We start from the raw sequence: 19,447 nt of genomic DNA on the forward strand, positions 1-19,447 counted from the left end.
ACCAGTACAGATCATATCTCATCCTCACAATCTCATTCTGGGAGGTTCTTGTCCATGTCCTTCCATGTGGTAGAAGACATTTTTTTCAGGTACTGGTTGAAATACATAGCCCCTAAGATCTCTTCTAACTTGGAGATTCTGGAATTGAACTGACTGCCCACCATTTAAAAGAAAGGAACCTCAGAAACCTCAGAAAAGTCCTTTTTCCCCTGCCCTTTTCCCAAAATGCTGGTTCTACCACCCAAAGCATTGTGTTGAAAAAGTGTCTATTGTGGTACAGTTTGCTCTCCTGAGTCAAAGGCTTTATTTTCTAATCTTGAAGCCTTTCCAGCTTAGGACAACCTACCTTAGCTTAAACGCTAGCACCCAGGGTCATCAACACACTGCAGTGAGGAACTTTGTAGAAGATGTGTAGACATATGTCAAAGATATTAACTATGTTCATCATTTCTGAGATATCAGTTAGACGATTTATTGAGTTAGTAACATGTACTCACTCAAACATGCTCACAAATACTTCACCGTTGGTCACTGATATTCTTCATCTTCACACTGATATTGATTGCTCCCTCCCAAGTGTTCTCTTTCCCACTGTGGAGACTACTGGCTATGACAATCAGATATTTCATATGAGCCAGGGTTCAAAGATTCAGAGATTCAAAACCATATCCTCTGACTCCAAATGCAATGTTCTTTCTTTTTTGTTCAAGGCTTACTATGTCAATGTACACGGTGGTTAGGCATTGAGTAAATGTTGGGAATTACAACAGCAACATTTTATCTTTTTCTTGATTTTAAATATAATCTTAAGGGAGATATTAGTAACTCTCAGTTGAGGGAAAGAGCCCAGGTTCTGAAGAGTTCAGATGCCACTTTTGGTGCTTACTCCCTGTATGAGTTTGGACAAGTCATTCAAATGTCATGAGCTTCGTTTTCTTCATCTATAAAATGAGAGAATCAGCTAGGGGGGTGCAGTGGATAGAGCACCAGGCCTGGAGTGAGGAAGACTCATCTTCATGAATTGAAATCTGGCCTCAGACACTTATTAGCTGTGTGACCCTGGGCAAGTCACTTAACCCTTTTTGCCTCCATATCCTCATCTCTAAAATGAGCTTGAGAAAGAAATGGCAAAACCATTCTAGTCATTACCTTTGCCAAGAAAATCCCCAGAGGGGTCAGGAAGAGTAGGCCATGACTGAAAAACAACAAAACACATGCTTCCAGGGAGTGACCAGAGATAGCTGTGAGATAGCTAAAATAAGGAAAGAAATGCTTTTTACAATTTACAGCTACGTACCACCCTTGAGAGAATATTGGTGTTGAAGAAATGGAATTAAACAAGGAAACTTGAATAAAGTAGTGATTGTCTTCCAAATTCACATTGTCCTTCCCTGTGTGTAAGAAAAAGATAATTTCATCTCAGGTTTGCAACTAAATGGTACCCAATGGCCAATACCTTAGAAGTGATATCGACCTGCCAGAAATAGGCTGAGTCTGTGTTTTGTTTACAAATCTAATCTCTTTCTACCAAGACATCCTTTCCTAAGTATAGAGTACTGGATTTTGAGTCAGAAAGACTCAACTTCAAATCCAGCTTCAATTACTTCCTAGCTGTGTGATCCTGGACAGGTCACTTAACCTCTCCGGGCCTCAGTTTCCTTATCCGTAAAATGAGGAAGTTATACTCAATGGCCTCTTAGTTTCCTTACTAAATCTATGATCCTAGGTTTAATTTAGAAACCTGCAGGTACAAACTTGGCCTAGTGTTAGGGGCAGACTTAAATATGGTCTTTCACCAGTATTACTAATTCTGGTCTGCAATTTCAATACCTACAAAGAGTCAGCCAGATTATACACTTGGGATGAGACAGAGCTGCGAAAGGCTTTAGAGGTCTAACAGTCATTTTGCAAAAGTAAGAAACTGAGGATTTTCATCCTGGAATTTCACTAGTGTCTGGGGCCTTCTCATATTGGAATATCTGCCCCTCTGCCATGCTGACTGGCTCCTTTCTCCCATCGGTGAACTCCTTCTTTGGCCTCCATATCGAGGACAGGCCCAGATTGACCATGCTTCATTCCCCTCCTGGCTGTGCTTTGGGCTTCACCACCATGCCCCCAAGTGGGTACCTTACTCCCACTCCCAGCTGATTCTCTCCCTTTTATTGGTTGTCTTTCCCCATTAGAATATCAGCTTTGGGTTGTTTTTGTATCCTTTGCACTTAGCACAGTGCCTAATAACAGGAAACGCTTAGCAAAAGCTGGTGGTTGCCCACTTACTTTGTCCAAGATCATGTAGGTACCATAGGAAGCAACAGAGTCAGAAACAAAACCCACATCCTCTGACTTCAAACCACAGCCCCTGAGAAGGCAAAAGGAGATGCCCTCCTAGCTGCAGAAGGAAGCAAGAAAATGCTTTCCCAGCTTCCTCCCTGGGCTCACTGTGCTACAGGAAGGATGCCTTTTCCAAAGCCTTCAGGGCCCACTGTGTGGAGCCTAGAGCAAGGTTCTCACAAGTGACTGTAAGAGGGTATAGGGAGAACCTTAATGAAGCTGACTGAGGCTCGGCCCCCCATGTCTGCCATTATGCTGCTCATGGCAAAGCAGAAGGGAGCGGTTTCAATTCCTTGTACTCAGAGTTTCTGTTGTAAAAACTTACTGAATTCCCTTGGGTGAGGGTCAAGGAGTGGGAGACTTTTTTTTGAGGGATGAGATATAAAAGGCCCCATTCTCCTTCTAGTCAGTCAGGTTTGTAACTTAAAAGTCATCCCTGTGACGCATTTAGGGTTTTATAGGCAGAGATACTGGAATGTTTTGCCATTTTCTTCTCCAGCTCATTTTACAAATGAGGAAACTGAGGCAAACAGGGTGAAGTGACTTGCCCAGTGTCCCACAGCCAGTGTCACAAGACAGATTAAGGCTCTATCCACTGCACCAGAATTATCTATGTTCTGTTTTACTTTTATTGATTTTGTTAAATATTTCCCAATTACATTTTATTTGGTTCCTCAGCACTCCCATGTTTGACAGCTCTGCTCTATCCCACTCCATGTACACAGGGGGTCTGAGAAATGAAGTCACTTGCTAAAACTTATACAGCTAGGTAACAAGAGACCCAGGGCTGGAATCTGGGTCTTTTGGCTGACGAAGCTCTACAGTTCTTGCCCTGTGATACTGATGGTGGTTTTAAGAATAAAGAAGTTGATTGATAAGATTTTCAGGAGGAGAAGAAGAGAAGACAGCCCTCAGGCCTTCTATTTATCTTTCTCCAAGCCAAGGTGTATAGATGGACTAAGGCAATGGACTGGTTTCTCCCTCTAGCCCCTGCCCTTCTCAGTGTTTGGTTGGAACAGAGAAGATGACCCAAAGCAAGGCAAAGAAAGCTGCTCCCCATTCTCTGTGGACTATCTAATGGAACACCCTTTCTTCCCAAACCATAGCACTATTTCAAGGGAGATAAGTATTCTGCCAACCTAGAGAAGGGTGATATTCAGGACATGTGCTCAGTGGCATTGGCATTGATCACAGCCATGTTTTCTGATATCAGTGAGAGAGAGCAGACTCTCCATATGTGTAGGTACATCCGATCATGGCTTGGGCCCTCAGCCACAGAAAGTCCTACCAGAGCATCTAGGTGGTACATTGAGTAGAGCACTGGTCTTGGAGTCAGAAGGACCTGAGTTCAAATCTGGCCTCAGACACTTGACACACTTACTAGCTGTATGACTTTGGCCAAGTCAGTTAACCAAAATTGCCCTGCCTTCCCCCCTCAAAGAAAAAAAAAAGAAAGAGTCCTACCAAGGCCCATCTTAAATGCTGGGCCTGAATACTAGGTCATAGGATCAAAGAGCTAGATCAGAAAGGGGCCTTAGAGGTTTTCCACTCCAATCCCATCATTTTAGAGTCAAAGAAACTGACACCTAGCAAGAGGAAGTGATTTGTCCAAGATCAAATAAGAAATGAAAGGCAAAGACATGATCTGAATTCAGAGTCTATAATTCCATGTTCAATGCTCCAGGTTCAAGGCATGCAAGGCAGTTGTCGGCACTGGGAACACCAAGGCAAAACAGTCTTCACTGATGAATGTGTGTGCATGTACACTCACAGATAATATGACACATAACTATATACCTATAACATATAATACATATATGTTCATATAAAGTCTGCATCATACATTTAGTGTATGTAATATATACATGTAATATATAATACACATCCATATAATATATGTAAAATACAAATACTATATATGAATATACATATAATATAGGTAATATACACATATACATGAAAAGTGTATGTTATATGTTTAATGTGTGTAATATATACATGCAATATATAATACATACATATACACATAATATATGTAAAATACAAATAATATATTAAATAGTCACCTAATATTTGTAATATATACATGCAAAGCATGTAATACAATATAACACTGTAACACATGCATATGTGTCATGCATACATGTAATATTTGCAACATATGTGTGCACGCATACTATAATATATGGAATATATCTACATGATATATAACGTATACATGCAATGTATGTGATATATACATGTAATAGATAATAATACACATATAAATATATGAGATGTAATATATGCTTGAAGTATATGTGATACATGCATATATGCTAATGATATATGTAATACATTCATATATACACATGTGTATTATGTAACCAAACATTATTGCATTGGTATACAAAGCTAGTTTTGTAAAAAAGTTTTATCTTTCGAGTTCTCAATTACATCCCTCTCTCCCCTCCCCCTGAGATGATAAGCAATCAGATATGGGTTATACAGCTAAAATTACGTAAAACATTTCCATATTAGTCATTTTGCACAAGAATATTCAAATAAAAGAGAAAAAGAAAGAATGTGAGAAATAACATGCTTCAGTCTCTATTCAAACATATCATTTCTTTCTCTGGAAGTGGATAGTATGCTTCATCATTAGGCCTTTGGGATTATCTTGAAACATTGTATTGCTAAATCATTTAAAATTCTTCATTGAACAATATTGCTGTTACTGGGTACAACTTTCTCCTGGTTCTGTTTGCTTCACTTTGCATCTGTTCATGTAAGTCTTTCCAGGTTTTCCAGCACAATAATATTACATTACAATCATATACCACAACTTATTTAGCCATTCCCCAATTGACGGGTATCCCTTCAATTTCCAATTCTTAGCCACCACATAAAGAGGTGCTACAAATATTTTTGTATAAATAAGTTCTTTTCCCTTTTTTTAGACGTCTTTGTGATATAGAATGAGCAGTGGTATTGGTGGATCAAAGAGTATGCATAGTTTTACAGCCCTTTGGGCACAGTTCCAAATTGCTCTTCAGAATGGTTGGATCAGTTCATAACTCCATGAACAGTGTGTTAGTGTCTCAGTTCTCCCACATCCCCTCCAATATTCAACATTTTCCTTTTTTGTCATATTAGCCAATCTGATAGGCATCAAGTGGTACCTCAGAGTTGTTTTAATTTATATTTCTCTAGTCAATAGTGATTTACATCATTTTTATATAACTATAGATACTATTGGTTTCTTTGACTGAAAACTGCCTGTTCATGTCCTTTGACCATTTATTAATTGGGAAATGACTTGTATTTTTTATAAATTAGACTCAGCTCTCTATATATTTGAGAAACAAGGACTTGATCAGGAATGCTTCTTGCAAAATTTTCCTCTAGTTTTCTGCTTTCCTTATAATTTCTGTTGCATTGGTTTTGTTTGGGCAAAAACTTTTTAATTTTATATAATCAAAATTATCCATTTTACATTTTGTAATGCTATCCATATCTTCTTTGGTCCTAAATTCTTCCCTTATTTACAAATCTGACAGATAAGCTTTCCTATGCACTCTTAATTTGCTTATGCTATCACCCTTTAGGTGTAAATCATGTACCCATTTTGACCTTATCTTGGTGTACACTATGAAGTGATCTATACCTAGTTTCTGCCATACTGTTTTCCAGTTTTCCCAGCAGTTTTTGCTCCAAAGGCTTGCATCTTTTTTTTTATATTTTATACATATAATTTATTTCTATACGTATAATATATATATATATGTTAAAAGACAGGTAGATATATAAATATATATGCATATATAAATATATATTATATATAAACATAGGTATTTTTTTCTTCATATTTTTTTATTTTTTATTTTTAGTTTGCCACACACGGTTCTACGTAATTTTGAGTTCCACATTGTCTCCCCTCCCACCGACCTCCCTCCCCAAGATGGTATGGAATCTCATATAACTACCATGTATAACTTCGCATTGAATTAATTTATACACTAGTCAAGTTGTGGCGAAGAATTATGACCAATGGAATGAATCATGAGAAAGAAGGGACAGAACCAAAAAAACAAAAACAAAAACAAAAACAAAAGAGAAGAAAAAAGGCGAGCATGTAGTGCGCCTCAATCTGCATTCAAATTTCACAGTTCTTTCTCTGGATGAAGATAGCATTCTCCATCGTGAGTCCCCTGGAGTTTTCCTTGCACCTTACGTTGCTGAGAAGAGCGAAGTATGTCAGAGTTGGTCCTCACGGAATCCATATATCTGTGGTTGTGTACAATGTTCTCCTAGCTCTGCTCCGCTCACTCAGCATTATGTCATGTAGGTTTTTCCAGGTTGTTAACGAAGTCCGTATCATCCCCATTTCTTATGGCACAATAGTATTCCATTACCTTCATATACCACATCTTGTTCAGCCATTCCCCAATTGATGGGCATCCCTTTGATTTCCAATTCTTGGCTACCACAAAAAGAGCCGCTATAAATATCTTTGTACATATGGGTCCCTTTTGCTCTTGTGTGATTTCTTTGGGAGACACCCCTAGAAGTGGTATTGCATCTTTTGGCTTATTTTATACTAGATTACTATGGTAATTTATGGTAATGTAATTTGTACTTAATCTATTCCACTAATCCACCAACCTATTTCTTAGCCAGTATCAGATTGTTTTGATCATTATCACTTTATTATACTGTTTGAGATCTGGGACAGCCAGACCACCTTCTTTTGCATTTTTTTATTGATTTCCTTGATATCCTTCAGATTTTGTTCTTCCACATGACTTTCGTTATTATTTTTTCGTGCTCTACAAAATATTTTTTGAAAGTTTAATTGTATGGCATGGAATAAATAGATTAGTTATGTAAAATTGTCATTTTATTATATTGGCTCGGCCTATCCATGAGCAATTAATATTTTACCAGATCTGATTTTATTTGTGTGAAAAGTGTTTTATATTTGCGTTCATACTGTTCCTGGGTTGGGCTTGGAAGGAAGACTCCCACATAGTTTGTATTGTCTACAGTTATTTTAAATGGAATTACTTTTTCTATCTCTTGATGCTGGACTTAGTTTGTAGCAAAACTACATTTGAGAAACTTCTCTTCACTAATATAGACAGTGATCCTAGGTAAATCACAGCCTCTCCCTGAAAGATCATAAAATGCAAAGTATACCAAATGACACTCTTAAGTGAGCTTACTTTGCTATGTAAGGACCACAGTGTGCAGAGCTGAAAGACATTTCAGAAATTATCTGCTCCAACCTCCTCACTTTAGAGATGTAGAACTCTAAGGTAAGGGACTTACCCAGGGTCACACAGTTGTAAGTAGCAGAGCTAGAATTTTAACCTCAATTTCTTGACTCTAAAAGTGGTTTTCTCTATTGCATTTTACTACTTTCACTCCCAAAACAAATTTCCCAATTATCCAAATGCTCAAAACCCCTAATGTCTGGTTAGAACATGGAGAGATTGAAAGATATTCCCCACAGGCCGTTTTCTTTGATACCTATTTTTCTTTTTATGCTGAACTTGGCAAATGCCATCAACTATGGGCATTTCCATATGCAAAAAAGAAACTCTATATTTGATTGTTCATGAAGCTGTAAGTATCTATATATTACACAGGACGGTGTCTCATTTATCTGCGTTTTCCTCTGAATAAGGATCTTTTTCTAAAAAATGTTTCCACCAATATCAGAGTCCTACAAGCTTTGCAAAAATACAGGTTCTAGGAAAGTAGATGTGAGGCTTCTATACTTGAGAGGTTCAGAACCTGAAATCTCTCATGCCTAGTTGAAAGAAGTACTTAATACTTCTAATAATATTAATTGATAATTAATGACAATAAATTAACATTAATAATGTTAATAATAAATAGTTATTTCAGGACTTTCTGAAACAAAGTATTTGAAGATAGGTTTAAATGAAGCTGGTTTACTGGTTCTTCCTCAAAGCAAAGCCCAGACAAGTTATGTCTCCTCCCTAGGTTTGAAAACTGCAAGGCTTCCTCCTCCTACATACATGCTCTGCTCTCTGGATTTCAATTCCTTTACCTATGAAAGGAAGGAGTTGGACTGGGTGGCCTCTGTTACTGTCCAATGCAGGAAGCTACATATGATACTTACCACAAAATCAATCCCTGTATACTACAGAAAGCCAAAGTATTTAATAAATGGTTATTGGCTTGAATTTCAATAAAAGCACACCCACTTATTAAAAGTAATGTATTTAAAACCATGTCTCATCCCTCTTAATCTTCTTCTCCTCCCCCTCCCCTGCTCCTCCAGAGAGCCTCTGGTCCTAGCTCTGGTCAAGATGAAAACTCATTTCTTGGAAAGTCTGTAAAAACAAGATAGAGTCAAATGTGGTCTAGGTGTGGTCCTACTGGGAGGAAGTACTTTTAAATAGAAGTTTCAAAGTCCCCTCCAGTCTTAACATTCTTTGAATACCAACTTACCAACAAGAAGCACATAAAAAACTCTATTACTCCCATGGAATTCTTGTAGCTCAACTGGAGGCATGATTCACAGAACTGGACTTATTCTAAGACAACGGATCTTCTTGGCTAACATCTAGATAACTAAGGCTGGAGAGAGAGGCCAAGTGATGCAGGCAGCCTCAGAGTCAGGAGCCTCACAGACAATTACACAGACTGCTGTGAAAAATCCAGATGTTAATCCTGGTAGCTTCAGACAAATTGGTTTCCTCTTTTTGTTCTTTCAAAAGATGTACACCTGATTTTCATTTTAGGCTTCTAGCAAGACAAATCGAGAAAACCCCAAGCTGTGTTGTTGGTGTTTCATTGTAGCAGGAACAGCCCTGTGAGGAAGGAGCAAGTATGGAAGATGAAGAATAACCAGAGTGGGATTCTGGTCCCTGCTTTTCCACTAGCTAACAATCTACCCTTCTCTTCCCTGGCCCTCACTTTTTCTCAACTGCAAAATAAACTGACTGGATAAAGAAGATGATCTGTTCTAATAATCAGATACTATCAGAAAAAAACATACTATTTCAGGGAGAAAGGACAGTGCAGTGGAAATAACATTGACTCTGTAATCAGGGGAGCTGGGTTCAAATCCCCCACTAACCCATTTCCTCTTCCATAAAATGGGGCAGTTGAACTAACAGCCTCCCTTCCAGTTCTAATTCTATGAACCTATCCTGGTGGTGTCTCCTACTTCTCTCTTAAGAGAAATTAGTGGTCTCCAGCTAAGATCATGAAGTCACTTCTAGGAAAAATACTGATAGGCTGCATTGTCCAGGGGTGGAACTTCCTGATAATGAGAAGGCTGAAAACCAGAGGGTTAGGGCAGAGGGGCAGAGTTCATTGCATTATTTAATACCCTGGGGGAGTTTATACAAATAAGGTTTGATGTTCAGGGCCAGCCCATGTGGGGAAGATGCCCTTTCCCAGTTTACTGAACAGAAAGTGCCACTTGTCATTGGTGAAATTGAAACTCAAAATTTGGGTAGTCATCAGAGTTCTTCAGCCTCTTATGACAGATCATTCTTGCTGATGCCTCATAGCTGATTAGAGCCTCTGAAGACTGGACTGCTCAGATAGGAGGGTACACTGCAGCTGGGGAACAACACCACCAGTCCTTCTCGGTGGCTGTTTGGAGCACACATTGGGAGCTTTGGGATTTCTTGCATTGGATTTTGAAGATCAAAATCATCAGACGAAGATGTATAAAGAGATAGCACTTTTCTTACTATTTTTAGGTAAGTGAAGTCTAAAGGTATTTTTCTCAATGGGGTACTCACTTCAGCAAGACAATCCTTTTACACTTTACTGATAAATTCACTAAACCACTCACTAGACCTGCTGTTCCAAACCCTGTGATCCCTCCTCAAGCCTCCCACCGTATCTCTTCCCATCACCCTAAGAGTTTAAGTCCTTTCTTAAAATTTTACAAAAAAAAATTTTTAAAGGACATTCACTGAGTGCTCCCAATTCACACATACTTCTCAGATTGTTAAGACAATTCCCCCACTATCTCCTCCTTAACCCTTGTTTCACATGAAGAGGTGACTCTGCTTTTGCCAAGGCAAATCCTTCTACATCAGCTTTTGACATTATACCTTGCAACTTCTCCACCATATCGATTCCCATGTTTTTGTCATTCCCTAATCTTAAATTTCGTCCTCTCTACTGGGACTATCCCTGCTGCCTAAAACCATAACCATCTTTTAAGGAAGGAAAGAAAGAAGGAAGGAAGGAAGGAAGGAAAGAAGGAAGGAAGGAAAGAAAGAAGGAAGGAAGGAAGGAAGGAAAGAAGGGAGGGGGGTAAGGAGGGAGGGATGAAGGACAGAGAGAAGGAGGGAGGGAGGACCATTAATTATTTTTAATTTATGAAATGAAACAACCATTTCCATAACACAGTAGAATAATAAAAAGATGATTGCACATGAAACTGCAAACTTATTATGTACAACTTGCTATTACTTTTAAATCGATAACATATTTATTATGTCATTATCTTTTCTTTTCTTTTTTTTCTTCTCTCCTCCCCCTCAAACCCTAGAGATGGCTGCCATTACACACAAATGTGTGTGTGTCTGTGTGTAAAATCACTCTATATGGACTTCTATTTATCAGTTCTTTACCTGGATGCAGTTAGCATCTTACTTCATATGTCCTTTGTAATTAATTTGGGTATTTATAAAAGTCAAAATGACTTAGTCGCTCAAAGTTGTTCTCCAAATGTTGTACCAGAAGCGAGCGAGACACACCACAGAGTATAAGTTTTAAGTGGAGAATTTATTAGCCGGCGGCCATCGGGGTACGGCACCACAAATCAATGGCAAATGTGTTGGGGTGATGGCTTGGCTTATATAGGATATGGGGGTACAGAGTAGGAGGGAAGAGGAACAAAGGTCCTGGCTGATCAAAAGATTCGGTCAGGTTATCTTACTAGTGGGATAATCTCATTTACATTCCTTGGTGGAGTCACAGAGTCCCAGGGATATCTCCCAGGAAGGGTCTGTCAAGTTATCTCTCAGTGGGATGGTCCTATCTATTGAGATTCCTTGGTGGAGTCAAGGAGTCCCAGGGGGTTTGCTAAACGCCAAAGATATCTGAGTCCATTCTTTCTGGGGGGGCTTGTCAGTAGCTAGGGGTTACTCAGGGGTTCCTAATTTTCCTTGTATTCCTGGCACTGTATACAATGCTCTCTTGGTTCTGCTCATTTTGCTCTTCGTTATTTCATGCAAGCCTATCCATGTTTCTCTAAGATCGTTGAGCTCATCATTTCTTGCAATACAGCAGTCTTCCATTGTAATCATATACCACAACTTGTTCAGCCATTCCCCAATTGATGGGCATCCCAGTAATTTCCAGTTCTTCACTACCACAAAGAGAACTGCTATAAATAAAAACCAAAAAAAAAAAATCTTTAGGAAGGGGAGGAATATGAGGTGAATAAAAAAACTCTCTTCTTCAAAGCATTGTGAACTTGAGCTACAAGTCTGGTGAATTTACTGAAGTGTCCCCTTCTTGGTTTTCCCTTCTTGCATTTTGTACAGGGCATGTTTCTGCACAGGAACCCTCTACAGCTAACCACAAGTCAGTTCCAATTACTTCACCAGAAACAAAAGATGCTATTCCTTCCCCTAGAAAAAAGGAAGAACCTGTTTCTGAAGCCACTTCTCCTTTGTCATCAACAAAAGGTTTGACTTCTATTACCATTATATTACTTTTAACCATTGTTGACATGCAAACACAGTATTAAGTACCCATCTGTCCATGACAAGGGGTTAGCTTTCTAGAGTTATTGAAAGATTTGTGGGAGAAACACAGAATGGGAGAAGAAAAGGAACAGGAAAACAAAACACCACTTAAAAGGGCAGCCTTAGCAATGCTTCTCTAACTAGTATATTTGTGTATACCTCTCATAGGATTGTTGTTGTTTAGATGTTTAGATATCTTTTTTGGTTAAACAAGACCTGGGTATGATAGCATTTTTGGATAAAAGTCCATTTTCATGACAAAGATGAAGAGGTTAATGAGCCTTGGATAGAATCCTCCTTCTGAACTTGGAGGAAGAAGCCATCTAGATGAGCAATGAACAACTCTGGTCATGTTCTAGGATCTTCAGGAAAGGAGTCGCACATTGTTTCTCTTCTAGTCCCTCTAGTCTAAGTGATTTTTTTTCTTTCTCCTGCTCCCTTCCATTCTGCTTCTCTCCCAGCACAATGTTCACAATATTTCAATGAAAATCACATTTTCTAAAATATTTATAGCAGCTCTCTTTGTGGTGGCAAAGAACTGGAAATTGCTGGGATGCCCATCAATTGGGGAATGGCTGAATAAATTGTCGTATGTGATTATGATGGAAGACTACCCTTGAACTTTTGTTGGACCGCATTTGGGGTTTTCTTGGCAGAGACACTAGAGTGTTTTGCCATTTCCTTCTTCAGCTCATTTTACAGATGAGGAAACTGAGGCAAACGGGGTGAAGTGACTTGCTAAGTTATACAGCTGGTACGTGTCTGAAACAAGAGTTGAACTCAGGAAGATGAGTCTCCTGCTTCCAGGCCTGGCACTCTATTCACTGTACAACCAAGCTGCTCTCACACATGAAAGGTGCTTGAAAAATGGCTGACTGAATACGTTAGTAAATACCAGAGCTAAGATTTGAACTCAGATCCTCTGAGGGGTCAAAGCTGGGGTTTTTGTTGTGGTTGTTGTTGCGATTATTTATTCTCAAATCTTGAATTCATTCAAGTTTCCCTCAAAAATGAATTATTTTAAATCAAAAAAAAAATGCTGAACTCTGTTCAATAGAACAGCACCCTAAAGGAAGGGAAGGAGTAAAAAGGGAGAGGAAGTCCACGATTTTAAGAATTGACTCGCTCTTTTTAAAACATTGAAATCGTTCGGTCAACATTTTTTGTAAACTTGTTTTACCTCTGTCTTTGTTGTTTGCTGTTGCTGTTCAGTTACTTTTCAGTCATATCTGACTCTTTGTGACCCTATTTGGTGTTTTCTTGGCAAACATATTCAAGTGGTTTGCCATTTCCTTCTCTCTGGCTCATTTTACAGATGAGGAAACTGAGGCAAACAGGTTTAAGTGACTTGCCCAGGGACACACAGCCAGTAAGGGTCTGAGGCTGGATTTGAGTTCAAGAAGATGAGTATTCCTGACACCATTCCCAGCACACTATGCATTGTACCACTCTATCATTAACATTCTATTAAACATTTTTGGACCTACAAAGGCAGCAGGTTCTTTATTTTCCTGACTTCCATTTTGCATAGGCTATGGAGAGTGAGCAAGAAAAACTACCCTTGTGAATCTTCCAAGCCAACCAGTGAAACAGGTGCCACACAAAGAAGAAATATTATAAAAGCAACTTTCTACAAACAACCTGGATAGAAGGAAGAATTAGATATTTAGATTGGGAACTAGACCCAAATTTTAACATATACTTAACACAGTAATAATGCAGGGGAGAATTTCAGCTATCTAAACCTTTGCTGGATCTTCCTTTGTCAAATGCGAAGTACCTAGGAAGTTCTTGAAATCTCAATTGTAATTTCATTCTTTAAAATATGGAAGAAATAATAAAAGGAATTAAGGGTTGCCATAAAAAGAACAAGACATTATGGATCTGTTTCTCATTTCAAGAAGGCATGGTCAGCTGAAGTCGAAATGTTGGGAAGCAAGGGACTGGCCTGTCAAGAGTCTGTGATAGAGAAAGGAGAGAAATGTTGAGCAGAGATGAACACACATCCTGGAATTAGGCAAAGTGGACTTCTAAGAGTTAGGAGAAAGAAACATTCAGTGGACTAAAATGTCATGGGGGGCGGGGCAAGCCAAGATGTCCGCATGAAGGCAGCATCTTACCGGAGCTCTCTAACAAGGTCTGTCAGATTCCTATAAAAAACTAAATTTGAGCAGATTTGAGAGAGTCAGAAACCGCAAGCAGTCTGCATCGGGCAAATTTCCGAGCCGGGAGAGTCTGAAAGGCCGAAGGCCCGAATCTGTATGCTCGGAGAGGGCTCAGCCGTGGAGCTGCTCCAGACCAAGGCGGAAGCGGCCGGCCGGGAAATCCACGTGGGAGACAGGCTGGGAGAAAGCTGGACCCCCAAAACCGGTGGAGATCCCCAGGCCTCCCAACACAGAACAGCAGTCTGTGGAGGCGACCAGAGGCAGCGCAATGCCACCAGCCATGAAACACCGACTCCTGAGGCTTGCAGCCCGAAGGAATGAAACGAGGTTTCTCACACTTCCAGGAGACATAATGGCCAGGTAAACAACTCTAATCCCTTCCTCCCTCACCCAGAGAAATCCTCAGGGGAAAAAAAACGCTAGAACAGAGGAGAAAGAAGTGGGGCTTCAGTGGTCAAATAGTAGAAGTTCATTAGTCCCAGAGGGGCAGAGTCGGCAGGGGTCAACACCAAGAGCCCAGACGTAATCTTGCTCCCCCAGGGGAAGAGCCAGACATCAGCTCAAACAACAAACAGCTGAGACCATTGCTGACGAGCAACAGTGCTGGAGAGCACCCATAGGGAGTGAGACGTTAGGGAGCCAGACCCCTCCCCCACACCCCAGGAAACTGAAGCCTATAAATCTAGACTCACAATCCCCAGAATAAGAAAGCTGGGACAGAGAGCCCTGAGCCCCTAAGGCGGATATTTGTTGTAAAGCCAGGAAAAGGCAAACGAACAAAAATGAAGAAGAACACAAAAAAAAACCGAGGACAATAGATTCTTTTTATGGAGACAGGCAGGATCAAAATATCAATATGGAAGAGGACAGCAATGACACTGTAGATACATTGGATACCTCAAAAGGTAATATGAACTGGTCTCCAGCCCAAAAAGCACTGCTGGAAGAGCTATAGGAGGATTTTAAAAACCAAATTAGGGAGCTAAAAGAAAATATGGAAAAAAAGATTGGTGAAATGGCTACAGAGATTCAGAATCTAGAGAGAGAAAATGACACCCTGAGAGGCAAAATCAACCAATTGGAAAAGGAGACTCAAAAGCAAAATGAAAACAATAACTCATTAAAAATTACACTTGAGCAAGTGGAAGCTAATGAATCTATGAGGCACCAAGAAGTAGTAAAACAAAATGTAAAAAATGAAAAAATAGGAAAAAAAAATGTGAAATATCTGATTGGGAAAACAACTGACCTGGAAAATAGATCCAGGAGAGACAATTTAAGAGTTAATTGTCTACCAGAAATCCACAATGAAAAAAGGAGCCTTGACAGTATCTTCGAAGAAATTATCAAGGCAAATGCCCAGAGGTCCTAGAACCAGAGGGCAAAATAGTCATTGAAAGAATTCACCAATCACCCCCTGAAACAGATCCCAAACTGAAAACACCAAGAAATATCATAGCCAAATTTCAGAACGGTAAACTCAAGGAGAAAATACTGCAAGCAGCCAAAAAGAAACAATTCAAATATCGTGGAACTACAGTCAGGATCATGCAGGATCTCTCAGCTTCCACATTAAAAGACAGGAGAAATTGGAATATGATATTCCGAAGGGCAAAGGAGCTGGGACTACAACCAAGGATCAACTACCCAGCAAAACTAAGCATAATTTTTCAGGCAAGGAGATGGACATTCAATGAAAAAAGGGAATTCCAGACCTTCCTGATGGAAAGGCCAGAACTCAATGGAAAATTTGATCTCCAAATACAAAACTCAAGAGAGACATAAAAAGGTAACCAGGAGGAAAAACCCCACAAAGCTTATTAACCAATAAGGGCAGGTTGTTTGCATCTTTACGTGGGAATATATCATCTTATGTATGTATCATATATATATATATATATACCTATATATGTCAGTCTTGAGAATGGTACAGCTGTTATGACAATTGAACGGGATACACATAGATTGTGAATGCCTGTATAAATTAACTGATGTAAAGACAAAAAATATAAGTAAGAGATATAAAGGGAGGGCTTAGAGAAGAGGTAAGGAGGTAGTACAAAAGGGTAAATTACACCAAACGAAGAGGCACAAAAAATATTATAGTAGAGGGAAAGAAGGGAGGGAGAAGAGCAGTATTGGAGCTTTACTGTCATCTGATCTGGCTCAAGAAGGGAATAACATACCCAGGTAAGTTTAGAAATCTAACTTGTCCTGCAGGAAGTAGGAGGGGAAGGGGGGAAAAAGGGAGGGGGGTGGTCAGAAGGGAGGGGAGAAGTAGCAAGTGGGAAACAGTAAGATAAGGGAGGGGAATAAAGAGGGAGGGCAAACAGAGGAAGGTGGCGGGGAAAAGCAAAACTTTGTTGAGGAGGAGAAGGGGAAAGGAAGAAATAAAAGCATAAACAGGGGGAAATAGGATGGAGAAAAAGACACAGATAGAAATCATAACTCTGATCGTGAATGGGATGAACACTCTCATAAAACAGAAGCAGACAGCAGAATGGATTAAAAACCATAATCCTACAATATGCTGTTTACAAGAAACACATTTGAAACAGGGGGATACACACAGGGTAAAGGTGAAAGGCTAGAGTAAAATATATTGTGCCTCAGCTAAAGTAAAAAAAGCAGGTGTAGCAATCCTAATCTCAGACAAAGCAAAAGTAAATGTAGATTTAATTAAAAGAGATAAGGAAGGACATTATATCCTGCTAAAAGGCACCATAACCAATGAAGCAATATCATTGTTTAACATATATGCACCAAGTGGTAAGGCATACAAATTCTTAGAGGAGACGTTAAGGGAGTTATAGGAAGAAATAGACAGCAAAACTATAATATTGGGAGACCTCAACCTCCCGCTTTGTGAACTTGATAAATCTAACCTCAAAATAAACAAGAAAGAAGTTAAGGAGGTAAACAGAATTTTAGAAAAGGCAGGTATGATAGACCTCTGGAGAAAAATGAATGGGGATAAAAAGGAATATACTTTCTTCTCAGTGGTACATGGCACATACTCAAAAACTGACCATGTACTAGGGCATAAAAACCTCACAGTCCAGTGCAGAAAGGCAGAAGTAGTCAGAGCACACTTTTCAGATCATGATGCAATAAGAATTATTTGTAACAAAGAACCATGGACAACTAGGCTAAAAATTAATTGGAAACTAAATAATCTAATTCTAAAGTATGCATGGGCCAAAGAACAAATCAGAGAAGCAATTAATAACTTCATTCAAGAGAATGACAATAATGAAACAACATATAAAACTTATGGGATGCAGCAAAAGCAGTTCTTAGGGGAAGTTTTATATTCTTAAATGCTTACATGAATAAAATAGGGAAAAAGGAGATCAATGATCTGGGCATACAGCTGAAAAAGCTAGAAAAAGAGGAAATTGAAAACCGCCAAGTAAATACCAAATTAGAAATACTGAAAATCAAAGGAGAGGTTAATAAAATTGAAACCAAGAAAACTACTGAAGTAATGAATAAAACAAAAAGCTGGTATTATGAGAAAAAAAACAATAAAATTGATAAACCTTTGGCCAATTTTGTTAAAAAAAAAGAAAGAAGAAAATCAAATTACCAGTATCAAAAATGAAAAGCGTGAGTTCACCTCTAATGAAGAGGAAATGAAAACAATAATTAGGAATTATTTTGCCCAATTGTATGCCCATAAATTTGACAACCTTAGAGATATGGATGAATATCTACAAAAACATAAACTGCCCAGGTTAACAGAAAAGGAAGTAAAATTTCTAAATAACCTCATCTCAGAAAAAGAAATTGAGCATGCCGTCAATGAACTCCCTAGGAAAAAATCTCCAGGGCCACATGGTTTTACATGTGAATTCTACCAAACATTTAAAGAACAACTAATTTCTATACTTTGCAGACTATTTGGGAAAATAGGTGAAGAAGGAGTCCTACCAAATTCTTTTTATGACACAAATATGGTACTAATACCCAAACCAGGTAGAGTCAAAACAGAGGAAGAAAATTATAGACCAAAAATTTTAAATAAAATATTAGCAAAAACATTGCAGCAACTCATCACGAGAATAATTCACCATGACCAGGTAGGATTTATTCCAGGAATGCAAGGCTGGTTCAATATTAGGAAAAGTATTAGCATAATTGACCATATCAACAACAAAACTAGCAGAAACCACATGATTATCTCAATAGACACAGAAAAAGCCTTTGACAAAATACAACACCCATTCCTATTAAAAACACTAGAAAGCATAGGAATAAATGGAACCTTCCTTAAAATTATAAATAGCATCTACCTAAAATAATCAACAAGCATTATCTGTAATGGGGATAAGCTAGATTCATTCCCAATAAGATCAGGGGTGAAACAAGGATGTCCGTTATCACCCCTACTATTCAATTTGGTACTAGAAATGTTAGCTGTAGCAATAAGAGAAGAAAAAGAAATTGAAGGAATTAGAATAGGAAAAGAAGAAACTTAATTATCACTTTTTGCAGATGATATGATGATTTATTTAGAGAATCCCAGAGAATCAAGTAAAAAAAGCTACTTGAAATAATAGACAACTTTGGCAAAGTTGCAGGATACAAAATAAACCCACATAAATCCTCAGCATTCCTATACATTACTAACAAAGCCCAACAGCAAGAGATAGAAAGAGAAATTCCATTCAAAGTTACTGTAGACACTATAAAATATTTGGGAGTCTATCTGTCAAGACAAACCCAGGGCCTATATGAACATAACTATGAAACACTTTTCACAAGAATAAAGTCAGATCTAAATAAATAGAAAAATATCATTTGCTCATGGTTAGGCCGAGTTAATATAATAAAAATGACAATTTTACCTAAATTAATCTATCTATTCAGTGCCATACCAATTGAACTACCAAAAAATAATTTTACTGAGCTGGACAAAATTATAATGAAATTCATCTGGAAAAACAAGAGGTCTACAATATCTAGGGTATTAATGAAAAGAAATGCTAGAGAAGGTGGCCTAGCCATACCAGATATTAAACTGTACTACAGAGCAGCAGTCATCAAAACTACCTGGTACTGGCTAAGAAACAGAGGTGTGGATCAGTGAAATGGGATAGGAATACAAGATGGAGAAGTCAACAACTATAGCAATCTACTCTTTGATAAACCCAAAGAGGCCAGCTTCTGGGCTAATAATTCACTATTTCACAAAAACCGTTGGGAAAGTTGGAA

This window comes from Trichosurus vulpecula, chromosome 6 (genome assembly GCF_011100635.1).
Source record: "Trichosurus vulpecula isolate mTriVul1 chromosome 6, mTriVul1.pri, whole genome shotgun sequence".
Classification (NCBI taxonomy): Eukaryota; Metazoa; Chordata; class Mammalia; order Diprotodontia; family Phalangeridae; genus Trichosurus; species Trichosurus vulpecula.